We start from the raw sequence: 22,267 nt of genomic DNA on the forward strand, positions 1-22,267 counted from the left end.
GACGGACAGACGGACGGACATGGCTAGATCGACTTAAAATGTCATGACGATCAAGAATATATATACTTTATGTGGACCCAAATGCATATTTCGAGCTGTTACAAACAGAAAGACGAAATTAGTATACCCTCATCTTATGGTGGAGGGTATAATTACAGGGTTGTTAAGAAAACGCTGAAAACAAATAAGGCAAAATGTTGATATTTTAAAATTAAACTACTCATGCCTCCTTAGCGGTAAGTGATCGCACAGTAAATAAAGTACGGTTTTAGATCTCGTCAAGCTATTTCTCCAGAGTTTTAAATCATGCAAACCAGTTCAGTTGATTAAAAATTATAGCCCCTTAAAGGTTGAAAATGTGGGAAGTGGTCCACTTGTATCTCAGTTTACAGAAAGCTTTTGTCCTCCTTTACAAATGTCTAGAATATTTTTTTACTGCTTAACTTTGAGACCCTGTATCACGCCCTGTATTAAAGATATAGACCAACAACGCCAGTTTCCAGAAAGCTTTTGTCCTCCTTTACAAATGTCTGGAATATTTTTACTGCTCAACTTTGACACACTGTATCTCAGTTTACAGAAAGCTTTTGTCCTCCTTTACAAATGTCTGGAATATTTTTACTGCTCAACTTTGACACCCTGTATCACGCCCTGTATTAAAGATATAGACCAACAATGCCAGTTTCCAGAAAGTTTTTGTCCTCCTGTACAAATGTCTGGAATATTTTTTACCTCTTAAATCAACAGGTAAAAAATGTTGGTCTTATTTCCAATTTCTTCGCCGTTTGGCCCACAGTGCCACGTTATGCTCTCACCCTTACCCTTATATTTCATGTGTAGTCTATTGCCAGCACATAAAGACGTCACCACAAATGATCCATAGTTTCTTTTTCTATTTTATTTATACAAAACAAAACAAAAACTCTTTGGCAAATATTAATTTATAGTCATAATTAATGATAGTAAAACTTATCGTGTTTTCATAGCTGCTTAACACCATTAATGAGATACACATATCTCTCTACAGCCATCTCTTGCCGCCCAAAATACTATCACCTCAGGCTTTTATTGATTTATACCCAGTCTTGTGATGGCCCTCTCTTAGCCTAAGTAAAAATCACCCCTGAGTGTAATGATTGTTTGAATAGATTTCGACTTGGAAATAAAAGTTCTGCCATTTACATTTATGAGTCTCATAATGTGTTTTGTTTGTTTTTTTGGTGCAGGAAACTGCTGCACGCCTTACAAATGCCAACATTCTGCGTATACCTTTGCGTGTATCGTGTGGCCAACCCATACTTGGCAGCATTTTGATTTTATTTTAATTCACACCAATCTAATTCCATTGCGTTCCATTCATGATGCTAAAAAGCCAAACAAAGCATGAGTAACTCCAAGCTAGGCAAGCGCCAGCGAGTAATAAATGAATTTAACAACTTAACATTTGATGCCGTTCACTGTTATTTGACTCTGGGGAACAACTATTTAAGGCCATTAGGATGTGCGTTTAGTTAAGTGGCTGTCTATTCGTTCGTTGCTCATGTCAGTGTGCGGCAGCATGGAATAGAGTGGCAAACAAACGGGCGACCATCCGTTTGTTTGCTGTTAAATGTTTCCCTAAGAAAAACAAAGCAAAACAAAACCATCGACCGAAGACCACACAAAGCTTAAAGTGGGTTGGTCAAGGGGCAGCGCCAAGACACGCCTCTGCGGCAGCCAACGTCACCAAGAAGCAGGCAATGTTAATTATCTATACTAAGGCTTGTTAGGCGACTCTTCGAAGTAAAAAAGCCGAAACTTGATATTCAGCATTTGTTTACTGCTGCACACTATCTAAGAAGTCCTCTAAACTAAGGATAATACACTGACACACTCACACTTATACACGCTCACTCGCAAAGACATGACAATAAAAACGTTTTATGCTGGGATAGGGATGTAATGTCACATTACACCAGTGGTTGTGATATTTAGGACAGATTAGATCTAGGCTGTTTGCTAAGGTCCATTCGACTCACTTACATCCTTACATACGCATAAACATACATTTTTATTGTTTTGCTTATGTTTGGGTATTTGCTTAGTTATCAGTTAATGGCCATGTTTTTATGATTAATGGAGGTTCAACTGCCAACAAACGAATTCATATGAGGACAGTTTTTCAATAAAAAAAAATATGTAGGTCAGTTTGAAAGCTAAAATATTAGGTGCTCTTAGGTTAAGTGGAGTGGACAGAGGGTCATTTACATTTCAGAGAGTGCATAGCCATAAAATTTTTGGGATTATGATGAGAACATAACTTTCCAAAAGAGAGTCCGAAAAGCAGAAATCGGACCAAGACTGAAAAATAATAAAATTAGGTAAACAGGGCTGTGTATATTTTTTATACCCTTCACCATAGAATGGGGGTATACTAATATCGTCAGTCCGTTTGTAACACCTCGAAATATGCGTCTGAGACCCCATAAAGTATATATATTCGTGATCGTCATTGTCATTTTAAGTCGATCTAGCCATGTCCGTCCGTCTGTCTGTCGAAAGCACGCTAACTTTCGAATGAATACAGCTAGCTGCTTGAAATTTTGCACAAATACTTTTTTTTTTGTGCAGGTCAGTTGGGATTGTAAATGGGCCCAATCGGTCCATGTTTTGATATAGCTGCCATATAAACCGATCTTTGGTCTTGACTTTTTGAGCCTCTAGAGGGCGCAATTCTCGTCCGATTTGACTGAAATTTTGCGAGTGGTGTTTTGGTATCACTTCTAATAACTGTGCTAAGTATGGTTCAAATCGGTCCATGTATTGATAAAGCTGCCATATAAACCCATCTTCGGTCTTGATTTCTTGAGCCTCTAGGGGGCGCAATTCTCGTCCGATTGGACTGAAATTTTGCGAGTGATGTTTTGGTATCACTTCCAATAACTGCGCTAAGTATGGTTCAAATCGGTCCATGTTTTGATAAAGCTGCCATATAAACCGATCTTGGGTCTTGACTTCTTGAGCCTCTAGGGGGCGCAATTCTCGTCCGATTTGACTGAAATTTTGCGAGTTGTGTTTTGGTATCACTTCCATGTTTTGATCTTGGGTCTTGACTTCTTGAGCCTCTAGAGGGCGCAATTCTCGTCCGATTTGACTGAAATTTTGCACGTAGTGTTTTGGTATCACTTCCAATGACTGCGATAAGTATGATTCAAATCGATCCATGTTTTGATATAGCTGCCATATAAACCTATCTTGGGTCTTGACTTCTTGAGCCAATAGAGGGCGCAATTCTCATCCGATTTGACTGACATTTTGCACGCGATGTTTTGGTATTACTTCCAATAACTGCGCTAAGTATGGCACAAATCGGTCAATGTTTTGACATAGCTGCCCTATAAAGCGATCTTGGATCTTGACTTCTTGAGCCAATAGAACGCGCAATTCTCACCTGATTTGGCTGAAATTTTGAATGAGGTGTTTTGTTATAACTTCCAGTAACTGTGCTAAGTATGACGTAAATCGGTACATAACCTGATATAGCTGCCATATAAACCGATCTGGGATCTTGATTTCTTGAGCCTCTAGAGGGTGCAATTCTCATCCGATTTGGCTGAAATTTTGTACAACGGCTTCTCTCATGACCTACAACATACGTATCTAATATGGTCTGAATCGATCAATAGCTTGATACAGCTCCCATATAAACCTATCTCCCGATTTTGCTTCTTGAGCCCCTACAAGGCGCAATTGTTATCCGAATGAACTGAAATATTACACAATGACTTCTACAATGTTCAACATTCATTTATGGTCCGAATTGGACTATAACTTGATATAGCTCCAATAGCATAACAGTTCTTATTCAATATTCTTTATTTGCCTAAAAAGAGATACCGCGCATAGAACTCGACAAATGCGATCCACAGTGGACGGTATATAGGATTCGGCCTGGCCGAACTAAGCACGCTCTTACTTGTTTTTATATTACCACCCACCACCGTAGAATAGGGGGTATACTAATCTAGTCATTCCATTTGTAACATCTCGAAATATATTCTTGATCATCTTGACATACTAAGTCGATCTAGCCATGTCCGTCTGCCCGTCCGTTATCTTGCGTTGCTACTATAGGTTGCTCTATACGCCGCATTCTTGACTTCAGTAGCATCTCGACACTCTTGGTCGTACCATGGGTTTCTTGGAGAAGGCTTTCGGTACCCAAGTACGGATTTTGCGGCATTTTCCATGGAGTGGACAATAGTTTGCCACTGCGCCATTATATCATCGGAACAAAGAGTGCTTTCATCAAGCAGTTGGGTCAGTCGAGTGGAGTATGCGATTGCCATCTGTTGTGTTTGCAGCTATTCAATGTCTAGCTTCCGTTCAGTGTCAGATCGTACTTTCCTCGCCATGTTTAAACGGGTGCGAACCTTTGCTGCAACAAGATAATGATCCGATTCTATTGGGTTGCCCAAAAAGTAATTGCGGATTTTTTAAAAGAAAGTAAATGCATTTTTAATAAAACTTAGAATGAACTTTAATCAAATATACTTTTTCTACACTTTTCTTCTAAAGCAAGCTAAAAGTAACAGCTGATAACTGACAGAAGAAAGAATGCAATTACAGAGTCACAAGCTGTGAAAAAATTTGTCAACGCCGACTATATGAAAAATCCGCAATTACTTTTTGGGCAACCCAATATATTCGCTCCACAGATCGATCGTACATCTAACACGCTGAATGAAAGCCTTCCATCTATCACAACGTGATCAATTTGATTCCTCGTGTTTTGATTTGGTGACAGCCATGTGGCTTTGTGAATATTTTTATGTTGAAACCTGGTGCTACCAACACAGTACCACAAACCGATCAGCCTCAACCCATTAATGGACGTTATCTCGTGGAGGCTAAACTTTCCGACTGTTGAACCAAAAATGTCTTCCTTCGCTATCTTCGCATTAAAATTTTCCACAACGATTTTAATATCATGGGCGGGGCAGCGTAGAAAGTATCCTTGGTCTGCTCGTCCTTGTCTTCCGTCGGGGCATGAGCACAAATAAGGCTGATGTTGAAGAATTTGGCTTTTATGCAGATTGTGGCTAGCCTCTCATCCGCCGGAGTAAAGCTGGAGACATAGTGTTTCAGTCTTCAACTAACCACAATTCCACAGCCAAAATTATGGCTCGTGTTATGGCAGCTATAGTATAGTTGGTTACCGTTTGGTGCTGTAGTGACGTCATTCCCAGTCCATCGCACTTCCTGTATGGCGGTAATATCCGCCTTGTACTTCTCTAATACAATACATCCGCCAGCGCTTATACTGCACCTTCTCTATAAAGAGTGCGGATATTCTAGGTGTAGATCCGCAAATCATGGTTCTTTTTTCGTTTGCGGGGGTCGTCAACGTTAGGGGGGAGTCCGCCAGCGCGTATACTGCACCTTCTCTATAAAATGTGCGGACATTCCAGGTGCAGATTCGCAAATCATGGTCCTTTTTGTCGTTTGGGGGGGTCGTTAACGTTGGGAGGGGATCCATTTTTACTATTCCTTTGTTTCTCATAGTAGGTTGCCCAAAAAGTCATTGCGGATTTTTTAAAAGAAATGCATTTTTAATAAAACTTAGAATGAACTTTAATCAAATATACTTTTTTTACACTTTTTTCTAAAGCAAGCTAAAAGTAACAGCTGATAACTGAAAGAAGAAAGAATGCAATTACAGAGTCACATTTGTCAGCGCCGACTATATGAAAAATCCGCAATTACTTTTTGGGCAACCCAATAGTTCTCATCGTTTTCCGTGGGTGGGTTACTGGCCCAGCGCCCCCAACCGTTGTGGCGAGCCGCTTGCTCCAAGATCCGACGCTAGCATCCTGCTGCCCCTAACCTGGGAACAGACGCTGATGTTGGTCATTGGTTATTTGAAGGCGCCAATAACTCGCCTTGTCATCTCGGGTAACATTGACACTCTGTGTTTAATTAAGAGCCAGTGCCACCTGACTCCTCACTAAGACTCTCCTCTCAAAAATAGCTGACTGCCCGCGGCCGCATTTGCAGGTAATCCGCATAAAACAGATCTTTCCACCATCCGCAACATGTGGACGCGCCCGGTAGCTTTCAGCTAAGCTTCCGATGGACACCACACAAGTCGGAGCTCCAAGTTCCAGCCTGTGTGGTGCTCATATACCGTGTCGGCCGGGATAACCTGATACAGGTCCCATATAAACTGATCTTCCGACTTCCCATCTTGAGCCCCTTGAAGTCGCACTTGTCTGATTTGGCTGAAGTTTGGCACGTCGTGTTCTGTTATGACTGGTTATTATGGTCCAGACCGATTTGGACCATACTTACCCGTACGTTGTGTTCTGTTGATACTTCCAACAACTATGCCGAGTACGATTCAAATCGGTCTATAACCTGATTTAGCTTCCATATAACCTGGAAGCCTTAATTGTTATCCGATTGGGGCACAATTTTCCACGTGACGTTCTGTTACTTCTTCTGACAACTATCCCATGTATGGTCCGAATCGGTCTATATCCTGATATAGCTCCAATATGAACCGATCTGATATCTTGAGATTCCGAAAGTTGGTATTGTTGTCCGATTTGGCTGCTGTATGGCACGTTGTATTCTGTTATGTCTGGTAAATATGGTCCAGACCGATTTGGACCATACTTACCTGATATGGCTCCTTTATAAACCGAACTCCTGTGTAATCTTCTACGGCCCCAGAAGAAAGTTTTGGCTGAAATGGCATACATTTTGTACGTAAAGAAAACAAAAAAGTTCGTGTGCGTACATTTTTGCTACAATCCATGGTGGTGGGTCCCCAGTTTCGGCAGGGCCGAACCTAGCAAATGTTTACTTATTTTTGGTAAAAGTGGAAAACGTGTAAATAAGCGTTTTGAAAGTCCACCTCGAGAGGTTACCCAAAAAAGATAAACTGCACCCATCTCAACAGGAACTTTCATTCAACACCCATAGTTTTTGTTCGCAGGCATTTGTGCAACTTGTAGGTTGTAAATACAAAAATTGATTTTGGAATAAAACACAACCCACTGTGCTTTATACACAAAATTGCTTATTTGCACCCTACTTAATCATTGCTCCGTTTGCAGTTTATCTATTCCATGCCATACATATATGTCACATGAAGCTTCCAGCTTAATAAGAAGCAAACAAATTGTAAAATATCCTAGATTTTTTTCGCATTCCACCCTATTTCCGTTTAACGAGAAAACTGTTTAAGATTTATTTGCAAATATTTGTGAAAAAATAAATGCCACCAAAAATTTATGATGTCATGTCAACTCAATCTAGAAAAACCTCTTGCCGCTGCGTTGGGCCAAATTCTCTAGCAGGCTGTCCTGCTGCCTGCCGCCTGCCATGATGGCAAACTGAACACTAAATTATTACCATTTATGGCAATTTCCATCAATTCAATTTAACTTGAATGATATCCATGCTCCACAATATTGGGTGGAGAGCGCTCGAAATAAAAAGAAGAAGAAGAAGAAGAGGACAAACGAATGACGGAAATGAAAATGTTGCGTCTGAAAAGAAATCGTAATCACATCATCATTGTTTGGATAAGTGGAAAATTCAATTTGCATACAGAAGATACCGCAGACTGGTAGACAGACGGACGAACTGAGGAACTGGGGAACGAATTGGCAGCAAACAGCTAGTAACGAAATGTTTTCAAAACGACTACGATCAGGCAAGGAAACCCACACCCTCTTATGCCCAAGAAACAAGCATGGCCAATGTATATGGATGAGAAGATTCCTTTGGCAAACAAATAAAATTGCTATCGTTAAACCGCAACAGTACCACAATGCACTTGCCGTTCACATCAATCCACCTTCTTCCCCAGCACCACCACCACCACATAGTCATGTCACTTTGTGGTGTTGCTACATATTTGGATGCATCCAAGGAACCCACTGATGGCATCGAATCCCTGTTTCAGTATTTGTGGTGCGGTGCAGCATAACAATCCAAATGTAATTTGCCCTCCATTCATGGCAACGAGAACGACAACCGGAGCGCCACTACTTAATGGCCGTAAGCAAAATCATCAGCTTCAACATCAGTCATAGTACATAGAAGAGGAAATGCTCGCACAAGCATCCTCGACAGCTTCACCAGCACATAGTGATGGCAGGCAGCAGCGTCTTTGCCATACTCGCATCGCATCTCTCACTAGGCAAGGATAACAGCGGCTGGTCGCGTGTATGAAGTGTTTGCCATTGGCATTGCATTGCAATTCATTGGACTGTGCATTGCACAGAATAGTGAGTGGGGAAAACACACACAAATATAAATAGAATACCATAAAGTACGAGGGTAGAGCCTAAAAACAAAAATATTAATAAAGGGTGGTTTTTTTCTATTATCTTTTTGGCAACACTGGTTTAAATAACTCACTCACGTTTCGTGTTTTATTTCACTGCCAACATCTTCAGTTTGGCCTTTAATTTAACCGCGAATCGTCTTACAAACGAACAACGCTTGCAAATTATTGAATTTTTTTTTATCAAAATGCGTGCTCTGTCAAAAACATTCATCGCGCACTTCTTCTTCTTCAGCGACAAAGCTCATTTTTAGCTCAATGGGTACGTAAATAAGCAAAATTTCCGATTTTGGAGTGAAGATCAGCCAGAAGCATTGCAAGAGCTACCAATGCATTCAGAAAATGTTACAGTTTGTGGTCCAGAGTGGTGCGGTTCATGGGCTGGTGTTATCATTGGACCGTACTTCTTCAAAGACTATGCGAATCGTAACGTAACTGTGAATGGTAAGCTCTACCTTGAGATGATATCCAACTTTTTTGCCCAAAATGCAAGAGCCACATGCATGAAATGTGGTTTCAACAAGGCGGTGTCACATGCCACACAGCACGCGTAACAATGGACTTATTGAGAGGCGAGTTCGGTGAACATTTTATTTCACGTTCGGGACCGGTCAATTGGCCGCCTAGATCGTGCGATTTAACGCCTTTAGACTATTTTTTGTGGGGATAAGACTGCTTTAATTGATGCATTGGAAGACAACATTGAAGCATTTATTCATGAGATACCGGCCGAAATGTTGGAAAGAGTATGCCAAATTTGAACTAAGCGGATGGACCATTTGAGGTGCATTCACAGTCAATATTTGCATGAAAGAATCTTCAAACATTTTGTCTTAAGAAAAAATGTCAAGGAATATTATTTTTAGAGAAAATTTCATAAAAACTTGTCTTAAAAGAAAATTGTTCTTAAAAGAACATTTCCCTAAGGGGTTGCCATAATTTCCGGCGTAGGTACATCCGTGCTTGCGTGGGGATGGGCGTTTCTTCACCCCCTCGGCGACTACTACAATATCTGCGAAGTTTGCTCGAAATCGGTTCAGAATTAGATATACCTCCCATATATATGTTCGACAGATTTTGGGTAATTTCCAATAATGTTGTCATTTGTCAACCGTAGTTATCACACTTTGAACATATTTGCCCGACATTTGATACGATTTGTTCTATAACCCATCTGAAAACATCCACCGAGGTCCGTCATAATTGGTTCAGAATTGTATATAGCTTCCACATTGTACTTATAGGGTAGGTGTAGGTTATTTTACAGTCGGCACCGCCAGACTTTTGCCCTTCCTTACTGGTTTAGATAAATATAGGTACAACCTGCTCATATATGGCCCTTGAAGCCTCCACACCTAAAGTGGTTGATTAAGTCCCCTAACCAAGGACCAAACGCGTCCCACAGTGGTTGTGTGTTGTAATCTCTGGCCTTGCTTTTCTATTGCATTAAGCTCGTCTCGAAAGAGGAAAAATGTTCAAGAAATTTTGTTTTTAGAAAAAATTTCCAAAAAATTTTGTCTTTAAAGAAAATTTCCAGAAAAATCTGCGTTTTTTTCTTAAGAGAAAAAACATTGCCTTTTAAGAAAACTTTTTAGGAATTTTTTTTCTCTAGAGAAAATTTCTTGAAATTCCAACTTTTGTAATCCTATGCTTACATATGCGTCAAACCTCCTTACTGGGATTTGCCTTGTACAAGTCATATCTTTCTTTGCCTCCCTTTTGGCGGAACTATATGTGTCTTGTTGCCATCATGTTGCTGTGGTTTTTGGCTGTTGCTGCTTGCTGCTACAAATGGTCGTGGGTTTCTTTGCTCGTATGTGAAATTCATATTTATCGTCTTCCATGGATTTGTGGTGGTACAAATGGTTAGAAATTTGTTTACGACACTACCCAACAGCAAGAATCGTTACTCAAAAGTGCAGTGGGGAAGAATGCAACGACAGCAAGTAAATGTGAGCACGGGCCCCTAGCGTTTGGCCACCCCTTTGGTGGCTATGCTAAACCAAAAACCTATCACAAAGTGCCATATAATGATGTGGCGGCAATGGGGGGTTTTCACATTTTCACAAAAAAAAAAAACAAAAATCACACAACGCGCAAGAAATTTGCATTTGCACTTGGCTGTAACACAGACAAAAATATGATCACGATGAGCTCAAGGCTTGTTGCGAAACTTATGCACTTGGATTTTCCGGTTTCCGTGTCCTCCAAAAAAGTTGCAAAAAAAAAATGAATTGAAAGAAACAAAATCTACCTTTCAATCGCATGAAAACCAAAACAGTATAACAGAAAGAACTCTTCTGTTCCAAGGAAGCCAAAGTTTCACACGGATATTATGGAACAGTAGTCCTGTGAGTGTATTTCCTTGTAATGTCAGTATTAAATTTGCATTTCTCCCGCTGCCATTTGCTTGTTTATGCCACATTAAAGTGTCATGAACATGAATTTTATGAAGTAATAATTTCCATATGAACTCTTTCGAGTCAATATTTTTTTATGCAACAACAAACAAACAAAAAGGCAAGAAACAAACAAACCAATTTCAATATCGAAGCGCATGAGAGCTGGGTAGGTTATAAATCAGAGTATTAAAGCCAACCAAATTATGCTAAAGGGAGTTACAATAAGGAATTGATGATTTAGGGGACACAATTAGGGGAAAATGATTTTTGTTTACATTTTTCTTTATCATTCAATTTTTTAAAAAATGTATTTGGCATCTAATAAATGTAGCCTATTTTGAAAACAACAAATCACATAGTCAATGAACTAAAAAAAACAAACTTTAATTTAAAAAATGTTGTTTCTCTTCATCATTAAATTTGTAAACATTTATTTGACATCTAATAAATGTAGCCTATTTTAATAACAACAAATCACATAGTGAATGAACTATAAAAATTTTTTTTAATTTAAAAAATGTCACTCATATCACACTTGTCTCAACATTTACACATTATTGCTTTTATGGCCATCTGCCTTGCCTATCTGATACAAATTATATATTTCTTTTTCTCCCTCAGCTACAAAATAAAAAGATCTGTGTCTGTGAAATTATCCCTCTTTGTGTTTTCTTAGGCAAGACAAAGTTATTCTAGGAAACTTTCTGTGATTTATTGAAATAATTTCCGGCAAACAGTGGGCGTATGATTAATTTAAATATAAATAACTCATATGTACCCTGGGTTGTATGAGTATGTTTTATGTGTAAATAAACCATACTCACCATGGGCCAAGTGAAGATGGATTTTCTTTATTGGCTGAAAGCATCTACAAGCCTCTTTTCTCTCTTTCTAACTGAAATCTCTAGCCTAAGAAATTATCCTTTGTACGCTTTGAGCCTCACTAAACTTATTCCTTTTTATTACCTTAGGTGGAATGTTTGTGCATATATGTATGTGTGTTTTTGTCTGTCTCTGTGTGCGAATACTCTGTGGGTTTTTTGGCTGCCCATCACTTGGTCATGGTTAGAGGTCATCACTTTAATCAATTTCGTTTTTTATGGATTTTTATGTCCTACTTGGGGCAATATTTAGGCGACTTTTGCGTTTATCATCACATAATAAATTATTATGTGTTTCCTTTTTTTTTAATAAACCTTTATAATGGGGAAAAAAATTACCGGATGCTTTAGAGACGACATACATTTAATGTCTATGTAAAAAGTATGTTGAAACTTAAACTAGAAATATTAGTCAAGGATATATGTGTAATACTCAAGGCTATGAGAAAGGCCAAAAATAAATTTATTAGTCGTTTTTTCCGACACAAGCGTTTCTTTGTGGTAAATAAAATAGAGGAAACGGATTTGAATATTAAAAAAACCCATAGAAGAAATATTGAATGTCATTTAGTTAATTTAAAGAAAAATCTAATAAAAAAGGTCATGATTAGGGATTAATGAGGCATTCCTATTACAAACAGAATCTTGATATATATGTGTATTAGGGTGCTTTTATCCCAAAGGGAAAAAATCAATGTCAATTTTTGTTTTCACCACTGGTCCATAATGCATCATCTGTGAAAATTTCAAAAAAAAAACGGTTCAGCCGTTTTTGAGTTTATACGAAACATATGATCTCATAACACCTCAACTCTAACCATTTAAAATTTAAAAAGTTATGTCTATCCGTTCTAAATTGGCATATTTTTTACTAATTTCAATCTTCTCCAATCTTTCTTATTAAAATTTTTTTTATTAAAAATTATTTAGATTTATCTGTTCGAATTAAAAACATATTCATTAACATTTAATTATTTTTTTTCTTTTAGGTAAATAAATTTTTATATTACACAAAGGTATTTATTTATATTTATAATTATTTTAAATCAAAAAATTTATATACACTTGTATTGAATTCTTGCCGAAAATGACTTTGAAAAAAACTTCAACTTTCTCATTAGAATATAATCCAATGCACCACATATGTTGTGATTAAAAAAAATCACCCTATATTATGAGTATTTTCCATATGGAACCTTATGTTCATAATAAAAATATCATTGCCATTGCTCAAAAAATAAGCCTATTACCATAACCACCAGCGCAGAGTTCATGAGTTCATATCCAATTAGTGGCCAACGACGACGACAGTCTTTGGGGAATTCCTTTCCTTTTTGATGGTTTAGTGTTGAGGTTTTTGGGCGGCACATTTATGGTGAAATTTCTCATTGTGCCTCTAAACGTTTATGATCTTGATATGCCTCTCTTAGAGCAGCTCTTAAACAATAAAGTCCTTAAACATTTTATAGTTCATTGCTGACTGAATATTTCCTCATTATAAGTGGCTTTCATTCAAAAATGCACCTACTAAATTATTGCCTTGCTGGCTGGTTGGCTGACTGACTGACCTGACCCCCATTTAAAGGGAAATTCCTGCATAAACTTTTTTATGGGCATCTTTTTAACAACATTTCCACTGATTACAGACAATTATGTTTGAATGGCAACGAAGAAAGGAACATTGCCAGCTTATCATAATAAAAACATTTTGATTTACTTTTTTATGGCAATCTCCCTTTTGTCACCGCCTTCTTTTGTTTTTTTGGGCCACGTCCTCGCCGTGGCCTGTCATTTTCAGGGGCTATGCTATGTTGAGTCTTCTGAAATGACAAAATATGCATAAAATGCCTATTACGGCAATATGACACCACGGTCGGGCCATTACACTCAGCAGCTGCCTGTCTTTCGATAGGAATCGACAAATTAACAGCGAGCGCTCCCCCAGCAAAACGAAACCAACCTACAAACAACGGCAAATGTAATATTAATCGAAATTAACAAATTTGTATACAATAAATGGTATTTTATGAACATATGCCAAATATGTTTGTGAAAATTTCAGAAAACGGCCAACGAGTCAATGGCAAGGACGGACGGACTATACAATTCGCATTGAAATTAAGGCTTGAATGCCAACAGGTCACGTTTTAATGGCACACTCGCTAGCCTTTTGCATACTAGTCACACTTATTATCATGAATATTTACACGGACATGGAGGGGTACTTTGCCTTTCATGCCAACGCCACTACCACCGCCATTCTTTGTCCTCCCCCTTTGAGCCTTCGTCATGACATTTTATCTATGGCTTTATTACAACAAATGTATGCGTATTCTAATGTGGACTACTACACCTAGCCCTCTGTGTCAAAAGTCATTTTGGTTGTATATTGGTCTTTATGTGTGTGTGTGTGTGTGTGTGTGAATGAATGGTTCAACAAAACGTCTGTCAGGATGTAAGTTATACGCTTGCTTGCCATTGCAAGGATTTAAATAACGGCAAAAAAAGGACACGTCGCTGGCAAAAAAAAAACTTCTGCCCCTTAACGTGAGTGAGAAATCACATTTAAAGGACCCAAGCGGAAATTAAATTTCTTTTATCCTACGAAATGGTGAAAAAAGGATTCTCCTTTTTTTTCGTATTCACTTGTTGCCCTGTAAAACTGCTTTACAATTTCTCCTACATACACATGTCCCTACATAGCGAAGTACCTAAGTATTTGTCAAAGGCATTTTTGTTTACTTTGGGTCCCAAATAAACAAATATTTTGTCCTCGATTTCATTTACAAAATGTTACTACCAGCCGAGAACCAGTGAGAACGCTAAGCAAAAAACTGAAGAAAATTATCGATTATTTCCTAATTTTATACAAATTTCCAAAGCGACGACCCACATAACAAATTGTTTCCTTGAAATCTATAGCTTTGCTAAGCAGCTTTGTTCCCCAGCACATCCTGGGTAATTTTTGGTCAATTAATTTCTGTTCAACGTGACTTAAGGCATGCCCAACGCCGTTGCCTTTAGTAACCCTTCCTTGGGGACATGACATTGATGGAAAATTAAATGGCAACAAAAAAAAGGGGCGGGGCGAGATAACAAGCTAATGTTTGTATTTAGGACTTTTGAGCAGTTCAATTCTCTGGAAAATTTTATGAGAAGAAACCATAAATAGATATAGAGAAGACAAACTAGTTTAAAATTTTTGAAAACCATTTAAAAAAACGAGTAAAACCGAAAGCCTATCAGACATATAAAAGTTCTATGGTTTCGGTTCTAACGAAGTTGATATATCTAAACCCATTTAAAGCATCAACGCCAAATTGGTCGAAAAGCCGACTATTTTGATTTATAGGAACGTTTTTTTATCATTTACTGATTTTAATGTCGGCGATGAATGGTAGTACCAAAAAATATCCCAGCAAAATAAATTGGAAGTTATTCTAAAAGAACAGCATTTTATGTACTTCCAAAATGACAAAGTTTGATTTATTCCTACAATTTGGGCTAGTAATGGAGAATAGCATTGAATATGCTAAGCTTAAGCACTTTTGAAGAATATAAATTGGGGGAGAGTTATAAATAATCTGTCTATTAGCTGTATTTTTCCCAATGCCTGCATTTTTGATTTTTGTGTAAGGGGCAATTTTTTTTCTGCACAATTTACATTACTCCCATGGTATACATATTTTATTGATGGCTTCGAACGCTGGACAACGGCAACGGCTTTCGCTGTTGCTCCGTGTGCCGCGTTTCGAATCTCGGATGGGCTCTTCCGAATTTTTTCATCATCAACTTTCCTGCCTGTTTGAGCGAAGATCATAAAATTTCGCAATTTTTGTTTGTTTCTCTTTCGAGACGAGTTCAATAATCGGAGATTTTCTTTGCAAATGGAAAAGGAAAGACCGAGAAAGGGCTGTTTTTGGTTCAAACAACTTTAAGATCGGTTTATATGGGAACTATATTAAGTTATGGACCGATTTAAACAATACATACCATGCACCATTGGAAGTCATAATAAACCACTACTTGAACATTTTTAGACAAATCGGACAACAAATACAGCTTCTAGGAGCTCAAGAAGTCAAATTGGGAGATCGGGTTCATAAGGGAGCTATATCAGGTAATACACTGATTTCGAACATATTTAACGTGTTTATAAGAAATTTTCATCCCAATCGGATAATTATTGCGGCTAGGAGCTCAAGCAGTAAAATCGAAGGTATACTATATGGGAAATTTGAACCGTCTTTATGGGGTCACAAATATATTCGAGGTTTTACAAACAGGATGACTGATTGTATACGGGAGCTATATTAAGATATTACTTTATCTAGACCATACCCGAAGTGACACTATGCAAAATTTCAGCGAAATCAGGTAATAAGTGCAGCTTTTATAAGACTTAGGCCTTAAATAGGAAGATCGGTTGATATGGTGGCAGTATTTAGATATAGACCGATTTGGGCCATACTCGACACGGAAACAGGGAATCTTAACAGAAATCAATGTGCAAAATTTCAGCGAAATCGGATAATAATTGCGCTCAAAAAATCAAGATCCGATATCGGTTTATATGGATCCTATATCAGGTTATAACCCCATTTGAGCCATATTTGGCAGAGTTTTTGGAAGTCAAAATAAAACATTTGGTGCAATTTTAGCCAAATCGGATAAGAATTTTGACCTCTAGATGCCTAAAGGAGTCAAGATCCGATATTGGTTTATGTGGCAGCTATACCAAAACATGGACCGATTTGGCCCATTTATAATCCCAACCGACCTGCTCCAATAAGAAGTATTTATGCAAAATTTCAAGCACCTAGCTTTTCTCCTTCGAAAGTTAGCTTTCGACAGACAAACTGACAGAAAGACGGACGGACGGAATAGCCTAAATCGACTAAGAATGTCAAGACAATCAACAATATCTATACCGTGTTGGGTCTCAGATCAATATTTCGATGTGTTACAAACGGAATGACGAATATAGTAAACCCCCATTCTATGGTGGAGGGTATATAAATACCTTTTGTGTTTGTTTTTATAATCATTGGAGACTTTAAGCGTGTCCACCTATGCGTATACGTGTTTTTTGTTTCAAACGTATGAATCATACGCACCACTGTTTCTATGCAATTGTTGACAAGCTGTAAGAAGTTCAACAAACTTTTAAATAACATTAATTATTTCAACGAAAATGTAGACCAAAATTTCGTAAAATTAGGATTTTTTTTAATGCCGACAAAAAAACAACAAAGCCACGAAATTTCTAAAAAAATTCCGTGAAATTTTTTATGCTGGTTTTAATTTTTTACAAAAATTTAAAAAAAAATATATGATAATAGTTAAGAATTTTAATTTTGAGACATCTTTTGGATTTTACCTTGTGACACACAGAAATTCTCAGAAATTCCATAGTTGTTATGCTGGGAAAAATTTTAAATTTCAAACTTCGCCTTATGAGCCTTGGGGTTTGAGAAGAGACTTTTTCAAAATACTTAAAGGCAAGCTATTACAATATAATACAGAATCACTGTCAAAGCAAGCTGCATGGCGACAAGATTGTAAAATACAGAATATTGATTGAAATTATAATTTTCATTATTTATAGCAAACATTTAGGAAACCATATTTTAATATTGAAAACCAACCTTGAGTCAATACAATGCTTGTCTTCTGGATATTTTGTGCCCATCTTCAAATGCAAATTTTGCCCATGAACATTTCGCTAAGGAACAGGGGCAAACTTCTCACATATCATTGAATGCAGTCCAAGTCAAGTTTATGCTCAATGGTAGGTGGCCTCCTCTTTATAGCCGAGTCCGAACGGCGTGCCGCAATGCGACACCTCTTTTGGAGAGAAGCTTTACATGGCATAGTACCTCACAAATGTAGCCAGCATAAGGAGGGGATAACCACCGGTGAGATTTTTTTCTGATGGTCCCGCCAGGATGCGAACCCAGGCGTTCAGCGTCATAGGCAGAAGCAAAGGATCAGAAGCGAATTTCTCGCATATCATTCATTGTGTGCTATCCAATTCAAATTTTAGCTCAATGATAAGAGGCCCCTTTTTATAGCCGAGTCCGAACGGCGCGCCGCAGTGCGACACCTCCTTAGGGAAAAGTTTTTACATAGCAAAGTACCTCAAAAATGTTGCCAGCATTAGGAGTATAACACCTGCTGAAAAATTTTTATGTTCTCACCAGGATTCGAACCCTGACATTCAGCGTCATAGGCGGATATGCTAACCTCTGCTCTAAGATATCTTATAATGGTATACAAATATCTTTTTCCCCCTTGTAAAGCGAGAAATCCCCGTTGTGATTTGCAAATGCTTCATATTCGGATATAGCTGCCTTATAAGCCTCCCTCCCTGGTTTGACATCTTAAAGTACCTAGAGGCCCTAATATAAACCATATTTGGCTGAAATTTTGTATGTAAAATATACTTTCAAATCTCTCCCCATGAACATTCCATTATGGAATAGCGAAGATATTTTTCCGACGTCAATGAGTGCTCACCGATACAAGTTAAGGCTCAATGGCAAGTCACCGCCTTTTTATTGCTGAGTACGAACGACTTGCCGTAGAGCAACACCAATTAGTAGAGAAGTTAGTCGCCAGGATGTTTGATTTAGCGGATGTGAACATTCGCAAGTTATTCCTTATTCCTTGGTATCACAATGAACGAAAAAGTCTAAGTGAGTCTGATGGCAGACTGTCACTTATAACTAACCTAGTTACCAGGAGGGCATAACCACCGTTGAACAATCCCATGGCAGCCGGTTGTACATACCGGATTGGCGCGATGGAGGCAAGTGCTTCCACCTCCATGTACAACACATTGCTACAACAACAACAACCACCGTTGAATATTTTTTTCATATGTTTGCTCTGGGATTAGAGCCCAATCCTTCAACGTCAACGGCGCACAAGCTAAAGGTGGTTTAAAATATACTTAGGACCTTCAATTCTCACCCTTAAATACTATACAGATATACAAACCCCATACAAAGCAATTCTTCGATATGAGCCCATAAAAGCAAACCTCAATTTCCTCCGATACGAATACTCATTACCCACCACGAACCTCAATTATCCCAGAATCGTCTAACAGTGGTTGCGATGCCTATGTCCTAGGATCTATAGTTCTGGCTTATTATTTCCAAAAAATTAAGTCCCCCATTCTTACATAACTCTGCAACTGGAATCCTTTAAAGAAAGCTAACTAAAGTCAACCAAGAATAGGTGCAACCTAAATATTCCACGTACTTAGTGCGATAATAGCTGCGTTAAATCATTTTGTTTCGATATAAGCAAATAGCTTTAAATGGATCAATGGATTCGGAATGGAAGTTCATATATGACTTAACTTTAACGTATTCTCTTTGCTGGCTATGAAACCTTATTAAAAATTCCCACTTGAAGCTACAGACTCAATTCAATTGCCATTCAAATTGTCTAAATTTAGAGATATTGGTAAAACGGATGCCCCACTTTACCGTTTGATCTTAATAAATTTCTAACAAATTTTGCTATGTGAAACAATTTCTCATTTTTACTGCTTTTACCCGTGGGCCATTTGACTGACTGGCTGGCTTTTGAGTTGCTCAAAACCACACTCATAATACATAAATTGGAAAATCAAATATTCAACAAAATGGCTTTTGGCTGTAAAAAATCCTCTCATCATTAAACAATCGAATGGCCAGTATTTGCTTTGGCTCAATGGCTCGATTTTGTTATTTTATTTTATTGTCCAACAAAAGTTATGATATGGGCATGAACATCCGCATCCGTTTAAAGTATGACCATATGAGGCTTTAAAATGGTGCCCATACATACACGGTCCTCTTGTTGCTATTGCTGTTGCTGCCGCTCCCGTCCGGTCTTCACAGTCTCCGTATAAAAGTGTGTAAGAACTTATCCAGGCACCATGAGGCATCAAAGTGAATACGAAAAGGACGAGTGAATAGGCCTACAACAGCATCAGCATACACAGTTCTCACATACGTTATGCTTAAATGAAGAGCAGCATCCTCCCGCACCCGTGTGCTGCACACCTCCTGGTCGATGGTGGCTCTTCTGTGTTGCTTGTCTCTCTGTTTGGCTTTATCTCAACAAAAATTCCTTGTTGTTGATATTATTGTAGGCCTTTATGCGAATATTTCAGAGTATTTAAACTGTGATATAAAAGTACTCAACAACGGCTTCGTAACGTACACATACATCGTACATGCAGACAAGCACACACACACTCATACACACTCACATAACACCAAACCCAGGCTCGGCGACCTAGTTTGTATTGAAAGTATTTCCTTCGTGCCTTATTCGTAGCTTCACAATGCCATGTGCGTTTGTATGATAGTGTGTGTGTGTGTGTGTGCGTGTTTATGAACAAGTGCGTGTGAGTATGAAGATATTTTGTGACGGGCCTTTAATATGTTAAAGAAAAATAACAACATGAGGATAATGAGGATGATCAAGAAGAAGCAGTGCTAACTTTGAGACAGACATGCCTAAACAAAGTCTTGAACCACAGCATCCTTCAGGACCCACCAACACCACCGAGTGGTGTGGTGGTAAGGCCCACCAACAAACATCCAGTATGTGAGGTACCTGTTGGAAATTTATTTGTACTTCAAATTATTATCTCATTCACATATTTTTGGAGACTACAACAGTTCTTATGCTCTTTTTTGTCACTGAGCCTTCCCTACTCTCCGTGCTATTGTGCTCTTATTCTCTCTATTGGCATTTCAATAGCAGCGCATGCCTTGGAAAAGCTACAAGTTATTTTGCCCCCCTAAAAGAAGCAACAGTCTGGCCATATCTCTGTTTGAATGAGAAAGATAGAGAAAGAGACAAGGCCTCCATGGCACGTTAGCTACCGTTCATATGCTCTCATTGTATTCCTTTTTTTATAGTTAGCATGGCCTTTGCTCATTTCTGGCGGCCGCCAAATGACGACGATGATGATGATGATACTGCTGCTGGTGGTGCTCCTGTCTAGTAACATACCCGTTGCACATTAATTATTGATGCTTGCCAGCAACAACAATGGCTGCTATGCTAAGAGGCAAGCAACAGCAGCAGCAACAATTTATTTTTGCCATGAAAGCAAAATAAAAACGTTGCAATCCTTATTGTTGTTGTTCACATGCCTTGCTTCCTGTTCACTGGTCTTTAGTTTTGTTGTGAGGTTAACATTGATTTCCAGCATGGCTGTAACAACACCAATTCTTACCTATAAACATTGGGGTGAAACGAAATGTATGCCCATAAAGTTAACAAAGTTTCGAAATTTTCCATAAAAATTTTTATAGGGGACAAAAATACAATAACGAAAAAAAATTCCAAGAAATTTTTTACAACAGACAACATTTTCTATGCAATAAAAGTTTTCAATTAAGACATGATTTCTTGAACTTGTATTTCTATACAAGTTTTTCGTTACACAAATTCCGGCTGGAGATCAATGCTTTCTATTCAAAAAATAGCATAGCACAACACTTAAAAGGAGTTAGGCAAGTGTGCGCTGTTGTTAAAGCACTTGGACTGGTATAGAAGATGGCGATTTATGATACGCCATGTATATCCATCAACACTTTTGTCCAATTGATTATGGTGCTCTACATGCATAGAAATAAAATTTTGACAAATTTACCTATAAAAAATGTGTTGACCGTGACTGCGCCTCAAATGGTCCATGCAAATACAAAAAGCAAATGCAAATTTTGCCCATGAACATTCCACTAAGCAAAAAGGGGCAAACTTCTCACCTATCAATGAGCGCAGTCCGATTCAAGTTTAAGCTCAATGATAAGGGCCCCCTTTTTATAGCCGAGTCCAAACGACGTGCCTCAGTGCGACACCTCTTTGGAGAGAAGTTTTACAAGGCGTAGTACCTCACAAATGTTGCCAGCATTAGGAGGGGAAAACCACCGCCGAAAATTTTTTTCTGATGGTCTTGCCAGGATTCGAACCCAGGCATTCAGCGTCATAGGCGGCGCTACGGTGGCCTCCCAAATGGTCCATGCGCGTAGTCCAATTTTGGCATACTCTTTCCAACATTTCGGTCGATATCTCACGGGTTTGTCTGTATAGACATGAGCTTTAACATAGCCCCACACAAAATAGTCTAAAGACGTTAAATCGCACGATCTAGGAGGCCAATTGACCGAACGTGAAATAAAATGTTCACCAAACTCGCCTCTCAATAAGTCCATTGTTACGCGTGCTGTGTGGCATGTGACACCGTCTTGTTGAACCCACATTTCATGCATGTGGATATCATCTCAAGGTAGCGATCGCCATCACTGTTACGTTATGATTCGGATCATCTTTAAAGAAGTATGGTCCAATGATGCCACCAGCCCATAAACCGCATCAAACTGTGAAATTTTCTGGATACATTGGTAGCTCTTGCAATACTTCTGGCTGATCTTCACTCCAAAATTGACAATTCTGCTTATTTAAGCACCTATTGAGCCAAAAGTTAGCTTCTTCGATGGAATAGAAGAAGCGCGCAATGATCAACAGAGCACGCATTTTGATAATAAAAATCAATAACTTGCTAGCGCTGATCGTTTGCAAGTCGGTTCACGGTTAAATTATATTGGGTTGCCCAAAAAGTAATTGCGGAT

The sequence above is a fragment of the Stomoxys calcitrans genome, chromosome 4, assembly GCF_963082655.1.
Source record: "Stomoxys calcitrans chromosome 4, idStoCalc2.1, whole genome shotgun sequence".
Taxonomy (NCBI): Eukaryota; Metazoa; Arthropoda; class Insecta; order Diptera; family Muscidae; genus Stomoxys; species Stomoxys calcitrans.